This window comes from Culex quinquefasciatus, chromosome 3 (assembly GCF_015732765.1).
Source record: "Culex quinquefasciatus strain JHB chromosome 3, VPISU_Cqui_1.0_pri_paternal, whole genome shotgun sequence".
Classification (NCBI taxonomy): Eukaryota; Metazoa; Arthropoda; class Insecta; order Diptera; family Culicidae; genus Culex; species Culex quinquefasciatus.
In genome coordinates, this window is record NC_051863.1 from 79,567,599 (window position 1) to 79,590,742 (window position 23,144).

Sequence of the window (23,144 nt, forward strand, 5' to 3'; positions counted from 1 at the left end):
ATCCAACCGGGTGAGAGTGGAAAATGAAAGTAATTATGATGAAGACCGTACAATACACGCTGAGTAAGATGTTGGAGCGCTCCCCAAAGGCAATCTGATTCATACACAAGTGCCTTGCAAGAGCGCTCTCTACAAGAGTATCGGAATTCTGGTTCAATGAAATATTTATGATCTGCTGTGCTGGAGGCGGTTGGTGGCTTGCTTTAAATCGGGAAACCATACTTAGTGTCAAGATTGCACGGCATTTAACTCGATTTATTAGACAGCTGTCTAATAATTAGTTGTCTTTTGTTTATGCTATCGCAGCCAATTGGAGAGTTATTTGAAAAATGGAGAGCATGTGTTTTCGATAGCAACTTTGAACGGGATTTATTGTTCAATGTATTAAACATATGGGGATGACCTAAAAGTAGATAGATGGGAAATGCAAAAAAAAATTACAAACATTGACTCAACTTATCTTCAATTCTTCTGAAATTTTACTACTGAAGCAACACGTAATTAAATCATCGTGTTCAATTGTTCCCATAATAGGTAATTCAATTGCCCGGTTTCACGCAACCTGGCACAACTGTGTGTGGTCACAGCAATTAAGCAATCGAGCGTAAAAAGGTGTCCAAACTGGGACTAATCACCATCACTAGAGAGGGCACCAAAAAGTAAATTTATTCTCAGTTTATTGATTAATGGTCCCCATCGATGGGGCTAATTCAATGTCTCTCCAATCACTGCTGTCGCGTTTGAATATTTAATTAACTCATTACGCTGACATCGAGTTAGTGCTTTTGTCTAATCAGCACAATCATATTATCGCACTTACGCCCTAGTGAACCGCTGTTTTCAATATTTACACTTGATTGAACAGAATAAATTGATTACCCTCGGAACGCAAAGTCGTCTCCGAGTCGTGACCATTAAGCTAATACCGAATCGCAGCTTAACGCGTGCTTAAATCAAATAACCACCCACAAGCAAACATCCACCCAATCAGCCACAGACTTTCCGCTTGATAATACCTCCGTGACAGCTGGGCGACCCGATTTCTGCCGGGTTTTCTTCGACAACAGCGGTGAAATCTCATTTTCTTGCTCGCAAACCAAAGTTTTCCCTTCACCCCCACACAGCCACCCAATGATTCCAACCCGGTGTTGGTGGTGTCCGCCTGCCGAATGTGCTGTGAAATGCTTTTCCAATATCTGCGGATCAACTGGAATCACGTAACTTTCAGCAGCGGGACCAATCTCCGGATCGCTGATGATAATGGAACAGGCTGTGCTGATGTTACGAAAGGATATTATTTTAGGAAGATTCGGTGAAATGAGAATAGTATTCTTCACGATGGCATTTCTTAGTGCCTTGTTCATAGTCATAACCTCACACTCCTCCCAAGTAACCTTTTTTCCAGAAGTTCTACAAGAGCTCTTCAAGATAGCTACAGCATAGCAGTTTGGACCGCGGTAGGATAAAACTATCTTCAAGTACTCTTCCAAACTCCTGAAGAAGTTTTGAAGAGAATTTTATCCTACCACGGTCCAAACTGCTATGCTGTAGCTATCTTGAAGAGCTCTTGTAGAACTCCTGGAAAAAAATGTTACTTGGGCTGTTCCGGTGATGACCTTAAACAAAGAATCAGATATTCTAAATCGCGATTTCGTCCTCAGGAAGGCAAAAAATCGTTATTTTATTCCGAGGCTTCCCTTTTTTGTAGAACAAAAATTTATTCACATATTTCCACGTCTTTTTTTTAACGTCTTCCTTTCAATTCTTTATAATTATCAAAAATACAAAGTTTAAACTAGTGATAAATGGTAGTCGTCTTTTCTCTCATTTATCAAGCAATTTGTTTAATGACCGTCCATAAGTCAACATGGCTTGTTTATATAGAACAAAAAAGTAAAGGTAAAAGTGCCTTTTAAGTTCTGCAAGCTTTGCACCGGTTTAAACTGGGTTGCGGTCGTTCCCTAAAGGCCATTCCCTCAGTAAAAGAACCGCACTGGATGCCATTCGTCATCCGTTACCCAAACAGAGTCGAGCGCAAAGTTTTCCTTCAAAACACCATAACTCAACGGCACAAGGCCTCTGGCGTCCACCTTTTTCTGTCTGAGGTTTCCATGAGGACAAGTCGACTTTTTTCTGGAACAAAATCCTCTTCCAAACTTTTCCTCCTCTACTTCTAATGCACATTGCACTAAGCGCAAACTTTTTCGGGGGTGCTGAAATATTTATGAATAAATCATTTGTTGGGCTGCCTCAATTTCCCATTATCTCTACTGGGGAGACACGTTCCGGCCAACGGAAGAACCAACGGGAACTGAAGTAGAGATTTTACACTGGCCGGCTGAAAGGGCTTCCTGGAATCGCTTCTGTGAGGATGTTCTCTGGGAAATATTTTGATTGTCTTTGGTCAATGTTGGCTAAAACAGCATTTTATTACAAAGATTGTTATTAAAAGTTAACGAATTGATACGTTTCTGGAAACTTCTTTTCCCAGAGAATCGCGTCAGGTTCAACACGAAAATAACAGATGAAATATGACTGCGTCGGGACTCAACCAAGCCGTTGAAAACGCACATCTTACTCCACCCTTGTCGGTGCGTCGTAACATCTCCACTCCGCAATGTCTCCAAACGGGGAGTTATTTATTTATTTGATGATGCGAACCGAACTGGCGATAACGAGAAAAGTTGTGAACCAAATCGAACCAGATCGCAAATGGTATGATAATTAAGATTTTATGACCCCTCTAACTTTTCGGGAAATGCATTTCCTCGAACTTCAAGAAGCTCTTTAGCAAGTGTCTCAGACCAACGATGGCGTCCCAAAACGAGCAACTGGGGAATAATTCTGTCGAAATAAACATGTCTAGCTACCCCGGATGAGTCGGAATAGTTTTTGTTTTGCAGCAAATCTTTCCACGAGTGGGCCTTCATAAAACATCCCAGAGTTTGTATGAGAGGGGCATATGGCCGCACTAGAACCAGCTTTTTTGCCGATCGGTCTCGTTTTTTCGCCAAGCCTGGTTCAAGTTTGGATCAGTGCATCCATTACTCTCTCCTGGTTGCGGCCGGCTGGCCTTTCCAAGAACCACAATTTTGCGGTGCAGCCTCGGCCAATGTTCGAAATGAGAACTCGATGAAATGCAATAAAAATAAAATGAGAATTTATTGGTTTTTCTAATGGCTTTACTTCGGAATGGTTATTAAGTGATTGGGGATTTTAGTTTGTCGTTTTTCAAAAATCAAAATCAAATTATTCGCTCTACAGCATTGCCTTGGCGTTCTCGATTGCGAGATTCCTACTCGAAACTAAGTGTCCGAAGGCTTGATTGTTGAGGCAATTGCAAACCTCTTTTTACACCTTAGCATCCATCCACCCCGGGATTCGAACTGACGACCTTTGAATTGTTAGTCCAACTGCCTACCAGCGACTCCACCGAGGCAGGACCCAGGGAGACGACTCCTACACCTGGACTGAGCTAACGACCTAACCTTTTGATTAGTCCGGGGCCAACATTTACTTCCCGTCCGACGGAAGGCGTGATCAGACAAATCTCGTCTCGAAAAATGCCACCGGGACCGTCTGGGATCGAACCCAGGCCGACTGGGTGAGAGGCAATCACGCTAACCCCTACACCACGGTTCCCGGTTGTCGTTTTTATTATATTATTAATCCGGGGCTGGGGCGGCTTAGTCCGAAATAGTCTCGGAAGTCAGAATAGTGAAGTGGCAGTTTTATGACGCCGAGTATTTCCATATGCACTCATTGTTTATTTTTAATTTCTGGTCTGGATTCAATTGCCCGGTATGGATCTGCTCAATGACCGAGGACGGTTGGATGGCATGGTAAGCCATAAAGTCGAGTTACCAGTTTATTGAGCTTCTTTTTTCAGAGGTTGATTGATTTATAAATTTAAAGTTTTGTAGTGACTTCGTTTGCTCAATTTTTTTTACTCATTTTGAGAGATTTGAAATTTGATTGATTTAGTTGCATATGCGGCCACCGATGTCCAGAAAGACCAATTCTTAAAAGCCACTTGGGCAATAAGAACCTACAGTCGAATCCGTACAACCAGCAAAAAACGGAACCAGAAACTGACTGTGATTGTGAGCCCTCCACGTGCTACAATAACAGTATTTTCGATAAAAGCACTATCGTGTTACGCATTGTAATGGTACTGTGATTACCTTCGCCAGCACCGGAATCAATGAGGTTCACTAACAAAGCCCGAAAGTCACATCCCATCCCTTGTAACCCCTGGAAACGCCTATGTCCCATTCCTCCGGGGACATTTCAACACCCCCGCAGTTCACCATGAGTCCTGTGAAATCAGGAGGGTGTTGGATTGAAAGGTACACATTTACGGTGTTTTTTTCGGCTCGTTAGTGCGGCTTATTATGTCGTCCATCGTCGGGACGTGTGGCTGGGCTGGGTGCATATTGGCAATTCAGGGGGCTCCCACCGTATGTTCCGTCACCGGCGCAGTGCATAATTGATGGTTATACGATGATTTGACGGGCCAGGCCACGTTTTGGCACCACAGTTTGGAAAGGTGTCAAATGTCGCTCCGATAGTACTTGCACCCTCGGAAAAACATAGGCCAACGGCGACAATCGACGTCCTCGTTATGTTTTATGGTTTTGAGCATAAGTATGTGGATGTTGGACTAGTTAAAGCTAGCAGCCATGGACGTTCAGGGATATCCTCAAAACATCTAACTAGTTCGATATATTGAAATTTAAATCATTATTTTGAATCGAAATTGTGTTTCAATTAAGCTTAGGTTTCAGATCACAACCAAGACTCATTTATTTTGTTTAGACAATTCAATCGATCCCGGGTGGTTAAAGCAACATTAGAATCAAGCAGCTGCTCTCCAACCACAAAACGGCTGGACATCCGCTTTGACCCCCGTTGCTCATGTGAGGGCACTATTTGTGGGTGTCCTTGTTTGTTTGTTTCTGTTTGTTTGCTCATCGACAGGACACCCTACAGGAACCCTGATGCATTTGTCCGATCTTTTCTACCCAGGCGTTGTGAGTTTGTGTGCTCTATCTCTCTACATCATAATATCGGAAATATTGATTATCCATAAAAACTAAATTTATACAGGCGATTCTCTTGGTAGGCAGACAGTCAGTCAACCCCCCTGGCAGTCGGCGTTATTGTGGCCACTTGGTAGGGAGGTCCTCACGGAGAGCATCCAACAGGACCACGAGTTGGCGTAACCGCCAGCGAATGAGAGCACATTTTTTTCCAGCAGGCTTTCGTCCTGGAATAAAAAAACTTTTGGGGGATATCGTTTCTGGTTCGGTGCAGCTGAGTGAGGGAGAAAATGAAATTGGATACCGTGCTGCTGCTGAGGCCAAGAAACGATCCGGTAACGGTAATCACAATATTATCGGTTCAATTTTCGGGTTTTCTCGAAGCCACAGGAACGATAATATGCATTCGGTTGTGTGGTTTGGGATGCGTGAGTGTGTAAACCGATACCGTAAAACCGTGGCCGAGCCCATCATGGACGCCAACGAGGACGAGAAATGTTTGCTGCCTCAATTACGCTGATCCCTCTCGAAGGAGATTTCCGGCGAAATTTACGCCAAATTAAATATTATCCTTGGCGGCGTGTGTATCATAATGGCTGCTGCGGTGTGCGGGGAAAACTGCTATCCCAATCCGGAAAATAGATTGAAAAAGTTTTTGATTGAAATCTGCAAGATTTATCTAGGATATGGAAGTTTGCAATCGAGCAATGTCCAAATAAAACTTACTTTAGTATTTAGCTCGGGAACGTGAACGTGAAATTTGCTACAGATGACTCTCAAATGACAATCTAGTCATGGTATGTTTTGAAGATATTTTTAGAATGTTAGGAAGGCCAACCAACTGCAGCTTGTTTTTTTTAATTGAGAGATCTTCGTTTTCGATGTTTATTAATCATTCATATTTTTCCTACGTTGCGTAACAAAAGACTTGATAATTTTGTCGGTGATTCTATCTATTGATGGGGCGTAACCGGCGTAACATTTTGTAATGTCTCAATTTTCAAACTCTTCATTCAAGGGTTCATACTCATCTTTTCTCGGTTACACCACATTAAAAATGCAAATGGAAGAGCAAAATGAAGCTGTGTGTAAACTCCCCTTCAACAGCCCAAGCAGTGAGCTGTCATAGTGTTTGACCTTTTTGCTGGTGTTACAATTTGTTAATTTTATTTTTATGTTAATGATCCTAAAATTTACCCACGTCAGTGTCACCAAACATTTTGTTCGGGTATTCCATGTGGAAAAGCATATTTTCTGCGGCGCCCAGATGTGTACCACGCAAGAAAACCTCGAACTCATTCCAGTCGTTATCGTCGACGTTGGGTGTCACATAAAATCTAAGAGTTCTTTCACTGCTGCTACCGTGTTGAAAACGATATGCCGGAGTGTGACTGGAGGTTTTGCTTCCTTTTGATCTCTGAATCTGGTGTAAAAAATGTGCTACCACGCAATGGAAGAGCATTCCTGTGGTTTATAGAGCATGAGAAAAAATCAAGATGGAGTGATGTAACATCTCCTGACTTCTTAGGCTTGCGCTACAGTGAGAATCTTATGGATTTTCTTTTTTTAGAAAGTTTAGAAAGAATGTCTAAACTGATTTTTTACATAGATTTCTTGATAGCGACTAGTATAAAACTATCAAAATTTCACTGTTCAACATGTTGCACAAAGTGAGCTTTTTTACCACGTAATAGTTTCTGTTGTAGAACAAGTCTCAATAAAGAACAACTAGCTCACATTTCCCGCGACGAAGTCGAAGGACGGTTGTTTACGACATTCGCCAGATGTGGTGCAAATGTCAGTTGGAGGTTATGTTTTTTTTTCGCGCGCTTTTCCAATTCCAGACCTTTTTATGTCATCATCGTCGCGTTTGGACCGCCATCCGGCCGCTTTCCAGACTGCTGTTAGAATCAGGGTTACCAGGTCTGAAGAGTAAAAGCCACTTTTCTCAAAGTTATAAGTAATTTTTTGTTCAAAAACTGTGTATTTTTACTTTTTATACATTATAGCTTCGCAAAATAAACAAAATATGTCAATAAAACAATGTGAGGAAGAAATAGAAAATTATTTTTTTCTAATTGGACCTCAAAAAATCTGGCAATGCCAGATTTATCTGGCAATCTGGCACCCCTGGTTAGAAGGGATGATGTTATATTTATTCCAGAGAACGCGGCATTCCTAACGGACTTGGCATTGGTGCGGATCTGATCCGACCGCGGATGACGCGCTCGCGCTCAATGGCATCGTTTTCACCACATTTTCACACCACATCTGAGAGATGGCGGCTGAAATGCCCGATGGCAATACTGATGCTCTCCGGTCCATCAAAATGTTATGACACGCGGCTCTAGCGGCATTTCTATGAGCCGAGAGTCCTACGAAGCATAGAGCGCGCGAAACTTTAAAAGGGATAAATGGGGAGATGAAATAGTGGAAACGGATTTGTTTATATCATGTATCGGTTATTTTGCCGGAAAAGAAAAATTTCCAATATCATTCGCAATCGAGCGTAAAATATGGCTAATAAATGTTAACATTGCAATAAAAATGTGTTATTGAAAATATGTTATGCAAATTATTGATTCATCAATTCTAAAGAAAATTGTCGGCATTATCTTAACTAATCATCATTTCTCAACTCTATTTCAGGTGCTGTGCTGAGGTCCTTAGGAAGACAGGTTTGATTTAACTTCCATTACAGAAATTCCTCATTCCAAGCCATCTAAACGTATAGCCGAAGGCTAACGTATTCAGAACACATCCTGCTAAATCCTGCCGGCCCAGCCTCGTTCAAATTATGTCAAGATTGTGTCAACCCTTACGGGCACTCAGACTCAGTGTGTGAGTCTGGTGGTTTAAGCAAAAGCTTCGTTCGTCAAACATACTTGAATAAACCGGGGCTATGCAACATGTCCTATCGTCGATCTTGGTCGAGGCCAACCGCCAGGACACCTTGTTGTCTGCTTGTCCTTCCTTCAGCACACGCGAAGTGTCGTCTGTCTTATGTGCCCACTTTGTACTTGGTGCAAAGAAGCAAGCTGTCTTGGGTGTGTGGACGTTAGAACATTCGCAGCGCTGTAATGTAGGGGAGAGTGGGGAGACTTGATCCCTTTTTTTTGTATCGCACATAACTCTGTCAATTTCGCACAAAACTATGAACTTTTTGCATGAATTGAAAGCTTAAACATTCCATTCAATTATGTTTGGCTTATAAGGGTATTTCATCAGATAAACTCTTCGAATCATGCCAAGCGTTTTAAAAAATATTTTAAACCGGTTTTTTCAAAATGTTGGGAGTAATTTGATCCCCCTTTCAACATTTTGAAGAAATCTTAAGCAAAATGTTTCTTATTCATCCAAACTTTTAATTTTCTATAAGTTACAGCAATTTCACATAAAACCTGTACGTTTGTGTTCAAAATATAAAATTTTTCTCATTCATCCAAACTTTTAATTTTCTATAAGTTACAGCATTTTCACATTAAACCTGTACGTTTGTGTACAAAATATAACAAATTTAGCATGTAAAATATTTAAAAACTTAAAATTTTCTTTTTTAGACCAAAATTGAGCATGTGTACAAAAGCTGGTAATTTTTGTTTACAAAACTTTTGAAAAATGGTTCAAACTGCAGTAAGTTATGTACAACTATACTAAAGGAATCTATGTACGAAAACCCAGCCCAATTATTTAATCTTGAGGCTGATTCCAGTGACTGTAAAAATGCAGGGAACAAGTCTCCCTAAACGCACTTTTTTAAACAATTGATTGTTAAAAATAGTATGACGATAAATTTAACGTCAAATGCGTAAGGGTTTTGGAATTGGTTTGTTTATCAAACAATTCATGCATAAAAAATATGTTTTTGAATAATTTTTCAGTGTTTTCTATACTTATCAAAACAAAGAAAAAAGATCTCTTGGAAGTTTTTTGCAGCACTTTTTATAAAAATGTGTGTAACTCAATCGAAACATTTTGCCTTCCTCACTGAGGTAAGGCTATAATCCTGCTCTAAAAATGAACTTTGTATAAAAACATCGTAGACCCACCTTCATGTATACATATCGACTCAGAATCGAAAACTGAACAAATGTCTGTGTGTATGTGTGTGTGTATGTGTGTGTGTATGTGTGTGTGTATGTGTGTGTGTATGTGTGTGTGTATGTATGTATGTGACCAACAAACTAGCTCATGTTTCTCGGCACTGGCTGAACCGATTTGACCCGAACTTGTTGCATTCGACTTGGTTTAGGGTCCCATAGATCGAGTTTTATACAGATTGAAGTTTCAATAAGTAGTTCAAAAGTTATGTATAAAAATGTGTTTTCATATATATCCGGATCTCACTAAAATGTATGTAAACTATGTCCGGATCCACCATCCGACCCATCGTTGGTTAGGTTATCAAAAGACCTTTCCAACGAGTCCAAAACACAGAAGATCTGGCAACCCTGTCTCGAGATATGGCCACTTAAGTGATATTGATGTACTTTTTTGAAGCCGGATCTCACTTAAATGTATGTAAACTATGTCCGGATCCACCATCCGACCCATCGTAGGTTAGGTTATCAAAAGACCTTTCCAACGAGTCCAAAACACTGAAGATCTGGCAACCCTGACTCGAGATATGGCCACTTAAGTGATATTTATGTACTTTTTTGAAGCCGGATCTCACTTAAATGTATGTAAACTATGTCCGGATCCACCATCCGACCCATCGTTGGTTAGGTTATCAAAAGACCTTTCCAACGAGTCCAAAACACAGAAGATCTGGCAACCCTGTCTTGAGATATGGCCACTTAAGTGATATTGATGTACTTTTTTGAAGCCGGATCTCACTTAAATGTATGTAAACTATGTCCGGATTCACCATCCGACCCATCGTTGGTTAGGTTATCAAAAGACCTTTCCAACGAGTCCAAAACATAGAAAATCTGGCAACCCTGTCTCGAGATATGGCCACTTAAGTGATATTTATGTACTTTTTTGAAGCCGGATCTCACTTAAATGTATGTAAACTATGTCCGGATCCACCATCCGACCCATCGTTGGTTAGGTTATCAAAAGACCTTTCCAACGAGTCCAAAACATAGAAAATCTGGCAACCCTGTCTCGAGATATGGCCACTTAAGTGATATTTATGTACTTTTTTGAAGCCGGATCTCACTTAAATGTATGTAAACTATGTCCGGATCCACCATCCGACCCATTGTTGATTAGGTTATCAAAAGACCTTTCCAACGAGTCCAAAACATTGAAGATCTGGCAACCCTGTCTCGAGATATGGCCATTTAAGTGATATTTATGTTCCTTTTTAATACAGATCTAAAAAATATATGAAATTTGTGTACAGCCATTGATGGTAATGAATGAGGAAGGCTTCAACCACATAGGTGGATTAAGTTAGTTTTTTTTTACTTTTTTCTTTGTTTTCTACAATGAGTTTTATTCAATTTCGCACAACTTTCTAGAACAAAGCTAATTGTTTTACCCACATGCTGATGAGTTACAGGCTTGGGATCAAGTGTCCCCGGGGATCAAGTCTCCCCACTCTCCCCTATAAGTCTGAGGTGGCTTCGTGATGTGAAAGCATAACATCGTTGATTGTACTTGCGGTTGTGCAGGCACCAGGTATCTTACATTTTGTCAGTGGCGTGCTCTGCTGCCACAATAATCTTTTTCGTTGTATTTTCTTCATATTTTGCCTTCCTCACTGAGGTAAGGCTATAATCCTGCTCTAAAAATGAACTTCGTATAAAAACGTCGTAGACCCACCTTCTTGTACACATATCGACTCAGAATCGAAAACTGAACAAATGTCTGTGTGTATGTGTGTGTGTATGTGTGTGTGTATGTATGTATGTGACCAACAAACTAGCTCATGTTTCTCGGCACTAGCTGAACCGATTTGACCCGAACTTGTTGCATTCGACTTGGTTTAGGGTCCCATAGATTGAGTTTTATACAGATTGAAGTTTCGATAAGTAGTTCAAAAGTTATGTATTAAAATGTGTTTTCACATATATTTGGATCTCACTTAACTGTATGTAAACTATGTCCGGGTTCATCATCCGACCCATCGTTGGTTAGGTTATCAAAATACCTTTCCAACGAGTCTAAAATATTGAAGATCTGGCAACCCTGTCTCGAGATATGGCCACTTAAGTGATACTGATGTACTTTTTTGAAGCCGGATCTCACTTAAATGTATGTAAACTATGTCCGGATCCAACATCCGACCCATTGTTGGTTAGGTTATCAAAAGACCTTTCCAACGAGTCTAAAACATTGAAGATCTCTCAACCCGTTCTCGAGATATGGCCTCTTTAGTTATATTTATGTACTTTTTTGAAGCCGGATCTCACTTAAATGTATGTAAACTATGTCCGGATCCACCATCCGACCCATTGTTGGTAAGGTTATCAAAAGACCTTTCCAACGAGTCTAAAACATTGAAGATCTGGCAACCCTGTCTCGAGATATGACCACTTAAGTGATATTGGTGTATTTTTTTGAAGCCGGATCTCACTTAAATGTATGTAAACTATGTCCGGATCCACCATCCGGCCCATTGTTGGTTAGGTTATCAAAAGACCTTTCCAACGAGTCCAAAACATTGAAGATCTGGCAACCCTGTCTCGAGATATGGCCACTTAAGTGATATTGATGTACTTTTTTGAAGCCGGATCTCACTTAAATGTATGTAAACTATGTCCGGATCCACCATCCGACCCATTGTTGGTAAGGTTATCAAAAGACCTTTTCAACGAGTCTAAAACATTGAAGATCTGGCAACCCTGTCTCGAGACATGGCCACTTAAGTGATATCGATGTACTTTTTGGAAGCCGGATATAAAAAAAAATAGATGAAACTTGTGTACAGCCATTGTTGTGAGGAAGGCTCCAACCACATAGGTGGATTAAGTTAGTTTTTTTCGATACAAATAGTAGAACTATTTGCTTTAGTAGTGTCACATTTTTTTTACAAAGCTAAGGTTTGCTAGAATTGCATTGCATTTCAGTAGATTCAATTTAAGCCCTAAAAATTTCAAAAACTTAAGGGAATATACGTCTGATTTTATTATTTAAAAAAAAGTTGTACGATTCTCACCGTATCCCCGAAACTTGTCCCGGTTTGATTTAACCTGTCAGGGTGGGTTGATGTAACGTATCGCAAGTTTCCCCAAGGGCCTTCAGTTCTGCTGCGTAATATTGTTCGTACTGGTATTTTGAGGTGGCTGTTTAGGAGGTCTTGGGAACAGGATTCCTCAGAAAATTTTGCATTACATATCAAATAACAAAACTTGCGTCTTTTAATACAAAAATTATATAGCCATTTCAGAAAAAAAAATCGTAAGCCAACCCTTCATTTCTTCCATGCGTGTGGACAATTTTCTTTGAAACAGCTATACCCAAAAAAGTAGAGGTCAGTGCTAAAATTTTCAAATAATTGCATCAGCCAGATTTATGCAAGCGAAACATATCGACACTAATTGCGTAATCAAACACTAAAACTCATGCGCGATTTTGCTTCAGACAATACGAAACATAATGCCTTATGGGTGTGTGTATTCTAATGTGTTATATTCATACTAAAAGAACATGCGAAAAAAAAAAACCCTCGCAAAACTAGTAACAGCGAACTGTCGAGATCAACAAGTCGAAATGCTAAAGTTGTTTACATAAACATTCTTTCCTCCGGAACGAGCGTCGTTTCCCACAATGTGTGCTCCACTAGCTCAGCAGGGCACCGTTAAAAAAAACTAACTTAATCCACCTATGTGGTTGTTGCCTTCCTCACTTTTTACCAACATTTGGTGATATCAAAGAGTGATATGATGGGTTTGGATACAAATTCTATCTATCTTCTATACATATTATATATACAAAATTTCGACGGTTTTGTTCGAACGCGAATCAATTCAACACGGAACGTCCGATCGAGTTGATTGTTGTTGCATTGGGTTCGTATGGTAAGTTCGTGAGTCCAAGGAAGGTTCTTACGCCAAAAAGTTACAAATTTGGGCACTCTGGAACCAATTCCGGAAAATTTGCAGATTGTATGGGAAAGGTTAAAATCAAGTTTTGATCACAGGAGGCTGAATAAGCAAAAAAGTCAAAAACGTCAACAAACGAAAAAAGGCAGAACGAAGTTTGTCAGGTAAGGCTTGTATCACAATAAAGAAATACACAAATGTCACTTAAGCGGTCATAACTTGAGACTGAGCGTTGTCAGATCTTCAATGTTTTGGACTCATTGGAAAGGTCTTTTGATGACCAATCCAACGATTGGTTGGATAATGGATCCGGACATAGTTTACATACATTTAAGTGAGATCCGGCTTCAAAAAACATAAATATCACTTAAGTGCTCATAAATCGAGTCAGGGTTGCCAGATCTTCAATGTTTTGGACTCATTGGAAAGGTCTTTCGATTACCTAACCATCGATGGGTTGAATAATGGATCCGGACATATATTACATACAATTAAGTGAGATCCGGCATCAAAAAAGTACATAAATATCACTTAAGTGGTCATAACTCGAGATAGGGTTGCCAGATCTTCAATGTTTTGAACTTTTTGGAAAGGTATTTTGATAACCTATCCAACGGTGGGTCAGATGGTGGATCCGGACCTAGTTTACATACATTTAAGTGAGACCCGGCATCAAAAAAGTACATAAATATCACTTAAGGGGTCATAACTTGAGACAGGGTTGCCAGATCTTCAATGTATTAGACTCATTAGAAAGGTCTTTTGATGACCTATCCAACGGTGGGTCAGATGGTGGATCCGGACCTAGTTTACATACATTTAAGTGAGATCCGGCATCAAAAAAGTACATAAATATCACTTAAGTGGCCATAACTTGAGACAAGGTTGCCAGATCTTCAATGTTTTGGACTCATTAGAAAGGTCTTTTGATGACCTATTCAACGATGGGTTGGATAATGGATCCGGACATAGTTTACATACATTTAAGTGAGATCCGGCATCAAAAAAGTACATAAATATCACTTAAGTGGTCATAACTCGAGACAGGGTTGCCAGATCTTCAATGTTTTGGACTCATTGGAAAGATCTTTTGATTACCTATCTAACAATGGGTTGAATGATGGATCCGGATATAGTTTACACTAAATCCCCTAAATACGCTCCCCCCGATTGCGCCTCCCCCGTTTTGCGCCCCCCGAATTGCGCTCAAACCCCGAAATAACGCTCCCCCCAAATAACGCTCTAATGGGCGCAAATCGGGGGAGCGTTATTTTTTAGCGTAAAATGGGGTTTTCTTTTAAATGTACTTTATTTACATATAAATGAAACATTTGTATAAGGGTCATACACAAAACACGGATAAGGGGCCATCCACAAATCTGGGTATCCAAGAACTCCCGGAAGTCATGCCCTAGATATCTACTTGATCAACGGGGTCTATATGGGTGAACTAACCATCGGTATAGCTTCAGGTAGCTTCAGTGAACCACGATGGATATTCTGGGGTACGTTGGATTGTTATGGGTCCTCCAAGAACTCCCGGGAGTTATGACCTGATGATCTACCTGATCAACGGGGGTCTATATTGGTATATTAACCATCGGTATAGCTTCAGGTAGTTTCAGTGAATCACGATGGATACCCTTCACCATGTTGGATTGTTATGGGTCCTACAGGAACTCCCGGAAGTTATGATCTGATGATCTACCTGATCAACGCGGGTCTATATGGGTGTGTTAACCATCGGTATAGCTTCAGGTAGCTTCAGTGAATCACGATGGATACCCTTCGCCATGTTGGATTGTTATGGGTCCTCCAGGAACTCCCGGAAGTTATGACCTGATGATCTACCTGATCAACGGGGGTCTATATTGGTATATTAACCATCGGTATAGCTTCAGGTAGTTTCAGTGAATCACGATGGATACCCTTCACCATGTTGGATTGTTATGGGTCCTACAGGAACTCCCGGAAGTTATGATCTGATGATCTACCTGACCAACGGGGGTCTATATGGGTGTATTAACTATCGGTATAGCTTCAGGTAGCTTCAGTGAACCACGATGGATATCCTTCGCTATGTTGGATTGTTATGGGTCCTCCAAGAACTCCCGGGAGTTATGACCTGATGATCTACCTGATCAACGCGGGTCTATATGGGTATATTAACCATCGGTATAGCTGCCGGTACCTTCAGTGAACCACGATGGATATCCTTCGCTATGTTGGATTGTTATGGTTCCTCCAAGAATTCCCGGGAGTTATGACCTGATGATCTACCTGATCAACGGGGGTCTATATGGGTGTATTAACCATCGGTAAAGCTTCAGGTAGCTTCAGTGAACCACGATGGATATATTCTGGATTACATTGGATTGTTATGGGTCCTCCAGGAACTTCCGGGAGTTATGACCTGATGATCTACCTGATCAACGGGAGTCTATATGGGTGTGTTAACCATCGGTATAGCTTCAGGTAGCTTCACTGAACCACGAAGGATACTCTGAGGTACGTTGGATTGTTATAGGTGGTCCAGGAACTATTGGAAGTCATGACCTGGATATCTGCCAGATCAACGGAGGTTTATATGGATGAATTAATCATCGGTATAGCTCAGGTAACTTCAGTGAAGAGTTCCTGGAGGACCCATAACAATCCAACGTACCCCAGAATATCCATCGTGGTTCACTGCAGTAACCTGAAGCTATACCGACGGTTAATATACCTATATAGACCCCGTTGATCAGGTAGATCATCAGGTCATAGCTCCCGGGAGTTCCTGGAGGACCCATAACAATCCAACATGGCGAAGGGTATTCATCGTGGTTCACTGAAGCTACCTGAAGCTATACCGATGGTTAATACACCCATATAGACCCCCGTTGATCAGGTAGATCATCAGGTCATAACTGTTCTTGGAGGACCCATAACAATCCAACATAGCGAAGGATATCCATCGTGGTTCACTGAAGCTACCTGAAGCTATACCGATAGTTAATACACCCATATAGACCCCCGTTGGTCAGGTAGATCATCAGATCATAACTTCCGGGAGTTCCTGTAGGACCCATAACAATCCAACATGGTGAAGGGTATCCATCGTGATTCACTGAAACTACCTGAAGCTATACCGATGGTTAATATACCAATATAGACCCCCGTTGATCAGGTAGATCATCAGGTCATAACTTCCGGGAGTTCCTGGAGGACCCATAACAATCCAACGTAACCCAGAATATCCATCGTGGTTCACTGAAGCTACCTGAAGCTATACCGATGGTTAATACACCCATATAGACCCCCGTTGAACAGGTAGATCATCAGGTCATAACTCCTGGGAGTTCCTGGAGGACCCATAACAATCCAACATGGCGAAGGGTATTCATCGTGGTTCACTGAAGCTACCTGAAGCTATACCGATGATTAATACACCCATATAGACCCCCGTTGATCAGGTAGATCATCAGGTCATAACTTCCGGGAGTTCCTGGAGGACCCATAACAATCCAACATGACGAAGGTTATCCATCGTGGTTCACTGAAGCTACCTGAAGCTATACCGATAGTTAATACACCCATATAGACCCCCGTTGATCAGGTAGATCATCAGGTCATAACTTCCGGGAGTTCCTGGAGGACCCATAACAATCCAACGTACCTCAGAATATCCATCGTGGTTCACTGAAGCAACCTGAAGCTATACCGATGGTTAGTTCACCCATATAGACCCCCGTTGATCAAGTAGATATCTAAGGCATGACTTCCGGGAGTTCTTGTATACCCAGATTTGTGGATGGCCCCTTATCCGTGTTTTGTGGATGACCCCTTATACAAATGTTTCATTTATATGTAAAAAAAGTACATTTAAAAAGAAAACCCCATTTTACGCCAAAACCCCGCAATAACGCTCCCCCGATTTGCGCTCAAACCCCGAAATAACGCTCCCCCCGTTTGCGCTCAAACCCCGAAATAACGCTCCCCCGAATTGCGCTCTCCCCCGGTGTGCGCCCCCCCAAAAAGAGCGCATATGGGGGATTTAGTGTACATACATTTAAGTGAGATCAGGCATCAAAAAAGTACATAAATATCACTTAAGTGGTCATAACTTGAGACAGGGTTGCCAGATCTTCAATGTTTTGGACTTATTGGAAAGGTATTTTGATAACCTATCCAACGGTGGGTCGGGTGATGGGTCTGGACATAGTTTACATGCATTTAAGTGAAATCCGATTCGCAACTCAGTCACTTTTTTATACGTAACTTTTGAACTACTTATCGGATCTTCAAACAATTCAATAGTGCAGTATGGGGCACCAAACCGGATCGAATGCAACTTATTTGACTCAAATCGGATCAGCCAGTGCCGAGAAAACTTGGCAAGAATATTGAGCACCAAGGGGAATACGCACACACATACACACACACACACAGACATTTGTTCAGTTTTCGATTCTGAGTCGATAGGTATACATGAATATAGGTCTACGAGCTGTTTTTCAAAAGTTCATTTTTCGAGCAGGATTATAGCCTTACCTCAGTGAGGAAGGCAAAACATTTAGACTTGAACATTAAAAAAACATAAGTAGAGTAATATTAAATAATGTTTAAAAACGAATGCATCAAGAAATATGATCATCATCACCCTAATTTTTGAACTAAAAGTGAAAATTACATACACAAAAAAATCCCAAGTCAGCGGACCATCCAAAGGGCGGTTCAACGAGCAAAAACAAAAAACAGCGAAATGTTTCTACCAAAATGTGAAATGTTTTTCCTTTTTGCTGCCTCCCATCCAACCCCAAACTGTTATATGATCGCATCATCCACGTTCTCTTTCTCGTGTGTTGACGAAACATATGGATTCTCTTGCATATGTTCTTGATACTTGGTAACATTAATGAATCGCATATCGTAATGACGAACAAAAAAAAAATTAAAATATACGTTCTAATCTCAAGCAAAATAAAACCTAGAAAAATGATTTGGCCATAGTATCTCCCTAATGAGCCCCAGTTTCTTTTTTAACACCCTGCACCACCAACAGTTTCAGGCTGAGAAGATTTGCAAACTCCGGGCTGTGCACTCGGTGCACGTGAAGTTATCATACGACTTCGCTCTTTATAGCGGGAAAGATTATAATTTGATGACGAACGAGCTCATAGCCTGGCATCAAGTGTGGAGGAGACCAAGTGAACAAATCTTATTGCTGAAACGTGCCTTTTTTCGCACACTCAAACCGTTCAGTGTTTGGGCATTAGAAAGTGATTGGCAACGAAAGGTAGTCGTTAAAATTAGGTCGTATAAACCAATCCGTCCCGAACTGACCGCGAAGCTAATCTACTAGAATATTTTGCGAGGGCATATTTATTTTATGGTTAGCGTTCAACAGGTCCCATTTATTTAAATTTTAAAAGAACTGTTGATGTTAGAGATGATCATTTGAGCAAAAATTTAAAGCATTGTTATTTTTCCTCAGTATCTCAGCTCAGATAGGTCAATTCTTTGGAAACGTGAAAGTATTTTATTTTTGTAGAATGGTAGGTCTTTTAACTTTTAATCCGTTCTTTGATGTAGAATTGCTGTATACCAACGTTCGATAAATCAGTAAACTGCTCCAAATTCAACCCAAAGCGACCACGGTGGAGGTCAAAAAGAAAATAAATCTCTTCTGCAAATAAACGACGATTTCATGTTAGCTCAAAACCCCACCACTTCCATTCGTCGGTCCAGTCCCATTTCGAAGTGCAACCCATACCGTGGGACAACAGCAAAAAAAACACATTTCTCTCAAAATAGAACATTTCACTCTGTCGCGTCATGTCCTGAAGTCGCGCTGGTTTGCCGAGTTTTGCGCGAAACAGTCATTGAGTCAGCCAAGTGGAACACCACCTTAAGGAGAGGAGGACGAGGTGGTGTTCGGAGATCGATTCCCATCGACGGAGAATTCCACCGAAGTGAATGCAGCTAATACTAGAACGTTGTATTTTTAGAATACGCCACCTTCAAGGTTCAACGGAAAGGTAATGATGTAATTAGAGGCCCGATTATCTCGACTTCTGTCAGGTGCCCGAGCTCCAGACGCTCACGGACGACTTAGTGTCGAAAATGATGTTTGGCCTGCTTACCTAAAATTGTTATCCAGCAAAGGATCGCCATGGACAAGGAACTCAGCCTCGCCGTCATTGTCGGACGCTGGAACTTAAGCTAAGTCTGCTGGAAGTCTACGAGCGCTGTGTAGATGTGTACGTGTGACCGTTGATAGCTTTTGTATCTTGTTTCTTTTCCTTCTTCCACCTCACATACACCTTTCATTAGCTCTGGGTTGGCAATATTTTTGTAAGGAAAGCAAGCACTTCACTTAATTCTTGTTGCATATTTCATTACCATATTTCACCGTAAACACAACCCATACATTGAAAGGAATAGGTAACTGTCGCAACTCGCAAAGTTGATTCCGATGATTAATCACAATGGTGTGTGCGGTAGTACCCGAGGGCAACACACCCCAATCCAGCTGGTACTACCGTAGTCCATTCATATCATTCAAACAATTGCCGATAGAGCGTATCCAATTGTTATAACGCACGAGGTGAATTTCTCTAAATTCAATTCACTGCACTTGGCGCGTCGTTGTCGCTATGTCCATACGCCGGCGAACTCCGACGACTGACAGTCTTGGAGATCTTGAATTGTGTAACACCTCGCGCCGTTTCCCAACGATTCGACCTTCCCGGTTACCCTGACTACGTATTTCAACTTTAGAATCCACCTCCGGCGTAATTCTACAAGACTAACGTCCATACGCACCGCACGACTTCTGGCGTACTAGTGAATGAATCTCATCCAGAGCCGGCTGCTCGAACCCTCGGTTTGAAAGACCGACCAAAAATGTGAATGAGATTCATTCATCACAACTACATGCAAAAGGTGAAGCGGCGAAAAAGAATCGAAATTCATTCGGCGAATGAGTTCATCTACTCGTCGTACTCCTGTTATTGACGAAGAAAGTGTTCATGAAACGAACAACCGGCAGGAAAACACCGAAGCGGGTTTGTTTGTACCGGCGAATAACAAAAACGACGCGTGCCGAAAGAGCTGCAAGAGGGAACCACTTGTTGGCTTGTTTGGGTTTCAGGGTTTCCTTTTGTGATCAGTTTTATTGTTGTTCTGGTGGGTGCATTTGCATAACTAAAATCACCGCAGCTTACGGAATATGTTGGTTACTCTAATAAGAACTAGGCACTTCGCTGTGCGGGCTGGCTATCTTGCAACATTCAACCAAAATAAACTAATGCAGAAAAAGAACTTGGAATAAGAAAATTAAAAAAATAGCCTTCAGATAACCGAGTCTGAACTGCTGTGCCATGCCTGAGACAAAACAGCACCATATTTCTAGACACAATCCTTGCAAAATGTACTAGTTCAACGAAGGTAAAACAATATTAATATCAAATAACTACAACTGTTGCAGCTTGCAGAACGTAAACAGCGATGATTTTAATTTCTTCGACTATCCGAATCTACTTGGAATAACAATTTAGCATTGATGTGAATTAACTGTCTGCCTGTGTGGATCAATCGGACCGCGCACTGGACTCACAATCCAGAGGTCGCCGGTTCGAATGCCGAGACGGACGCAAAAATGCTAATTGTAAATATAGGTATTCGGTGCCCTCTCCCCGTGCCCATACCTTCACACTTAGCAGACCCGGGAGGAGTCTTGTCGCAAAAAGAACGATACACGCCTGTGGATCCGTTGACGAAACCGCAAGGTTTAAGAGGGGTTATAAGCTGTTACGTCGATTCCGTTTTGATGTGAATTGTTTAGGGTCTAAGAGTGGACTATTACTCTTTCGAATTGACAATCAAATATCGCAACAGATGCTTTATCCCACAGCCGTTCTTTATAAACCTTGATTCCACTCATCGACACTCGTCGTCGTCTAGCAAAAATACCCTCTGCGTGAAATATTAATCCATTTCCGTTGCTTGTACGAACTGTTCCTAACCAAATATTTAATCTCATTCCAGGACGACGACTCCAAATGTGAAGGGTTGTCGTCCTCGAAGCTGGAATCTATCAAATGGATATCGTTGGTCGTTTCAAAATAAAAAGACCGTCCCAGAAAAGCACTCTACTGGCTGTTGAAACAATGTATGGTTTTGCACACTTGTCGGACCCCAAGGGTTTTGCGTACACAGAGAAATGTCATAGAAAAGCTGATTCGGCACAATTCAAGCCCTAATGCCTCCGGCGTCAAGAATTTTCCTTAGGCGAGACACGTGGGTGGATTGTGAGCGAAAATCTTTCAAGTAACGCATGTGATGTGTTTTTGTTTGTCTTCAGTTTCCGTAAAAGGGCAACACTGTGACGCTTTATCAAAATAATTTCCATCACAATCAATCTCATCGCCATGCTCGACCTCCAGCCATGAAATTCACACGGAGAAAAAAGAGTTCCCAAAATCGTGAACAAGCGTTCATGAAATTGGGAACCACGAACAAAGTGTTCCAATTCCATGGTACGATTTTCAAAAACGTACCATGAAATTTGAACACTTTGTTCGTGGTTCCCAATTTCATGAACGCTTGTTCACGATTTTGGGAACTCTTTTTTCTCCGTGCACTCGAAGGCATCCTTCCTTTTCCGCAACTTCTTCCCAAAGATTTATCTCACAATAGGGCGCATCTCCATATTTAATTGATTAGTTTCGCCTGCACATGCTAAATTGACAAAGTGACGGCGTTGGCAAATATCATGACCCATCTAGCCTAAACGGAACGCATCGAAGAACCATGAAAGAAGGGCGCAGAAGACAATAGCATGCATCAACATCAAAACAGAATAAGGGCGTTTAGGTCATGTGACTTAGGGGAGAAAGTGCAAATTTATCATTGACATTTTGACTACTCACCCCCATGAACAGATTAAAGGGGCGCGAATATCAAGGCAGAGACAAAGTTTTTTTTTCGACAAGAATAGTTTGATGACATGTGACCTGGCTGGCATGACCGATAGACGTTAACATTATTTGTTCAAAGATTGTTTGTTAAGAGTTTCTCTGCACATGTTGAAATACACTAATGCAAAGTACATTATAGCCAGATTACAAACCAATAATATCTTAAATAGTCACAATTTGAGCAAAGTTACGTCAACACAAAAACTTTCCACGCACACCGATATCGCGATACTGCAGATAATGAAATTGAGGTGGTAAATTTATTTCTTTACGCTATAGCCAAACACTTCCGCGACCCTCTCTTGGTTGATGCTGAATGAAACGCTATGTTGCAGAATACCGCCAACGATGGCTACGCGGCATGAGTCTTCACTTCACTCAGGTCTGGCAGATTCGGGAGTACAACACACCGGGGACTACTGTGGTGACGATATGCTATTTCATTTTCCGTCGACTGGTTGGCTTTTTGCACGGAACACTCACGAGGGGAAGCTTTCAGGGCAACAGTTGTAATGGATACACCTTTTTGGCTGGTACAGTTCTATTAATACATGATGTCCCACCCTACCTGCGAGTACCAACGACCTGCGGCAAGCGCCCCAAATCCACGAGTTACATAGAATCATTGGTTCTGAGGGAGCATAAGGCACGACACAGTAGAGAGATCGCTAGATATGAGCAAGAGCACAATGAAGCAAGGGAAATATCCCTCAGCAATTACAGGGGATTTGTAAATTTTATTTCATTTTGCTTTTTGTGCTACTTTTCCGCTACATTGCAATGGATGGCGGTCGAAAAAAAAGGAAATTTTGATTCTATTAATTTATAGCACTTTTTGCGCAACGGAACCCGAGGACCCATGTTCGCCTTCCGGAATCTAACCCGGAACCAGAAGGATCTCAAAAATTTAGGGTGGAAAAAGCGCGCTCGCGTACGTTCTATGGTACGAGCAGTGAACATAAACTATCACACTCAATCACGCATTTTCCACAGGGAATGAACCCTGTCCCAATTTCTTTCTGTCCCTCGGAGCTCCGGGTCTCTCAATTCGTTCCGGCCATCGTCGTCATTTTTCTACTGGGGGCTGTAATGTGGTGTTGTAGTTCACACTAATAAACATCGCAATCTGTATGGAGAGCAGA

General features: G+C 41.4%; 1 long non-coding RNA gene across 1 annotated transcript in view; it reads right to left on the reverse strand.

Annotated features, from left to right (window-relative positions):
• The window catches only part of LOC119769783, a 60,691-nt gene extending 40,836 nt beyond the window's left edge, over nucleotides 1-19,855 (reverse strand). The window contains exon 1 of the long non-coding RNA XR_005278520.1: nucleotides 19,165-19,855. This is a non-coding gene — a long non-coding RNA (uncharacterized LOC119769783). The remainder of the gene's footprint in view (nucleotides 1-19,164) is intronic.
• Nucleotides 19,856-23,144: the final 3,289 nt, after the last annotated feature.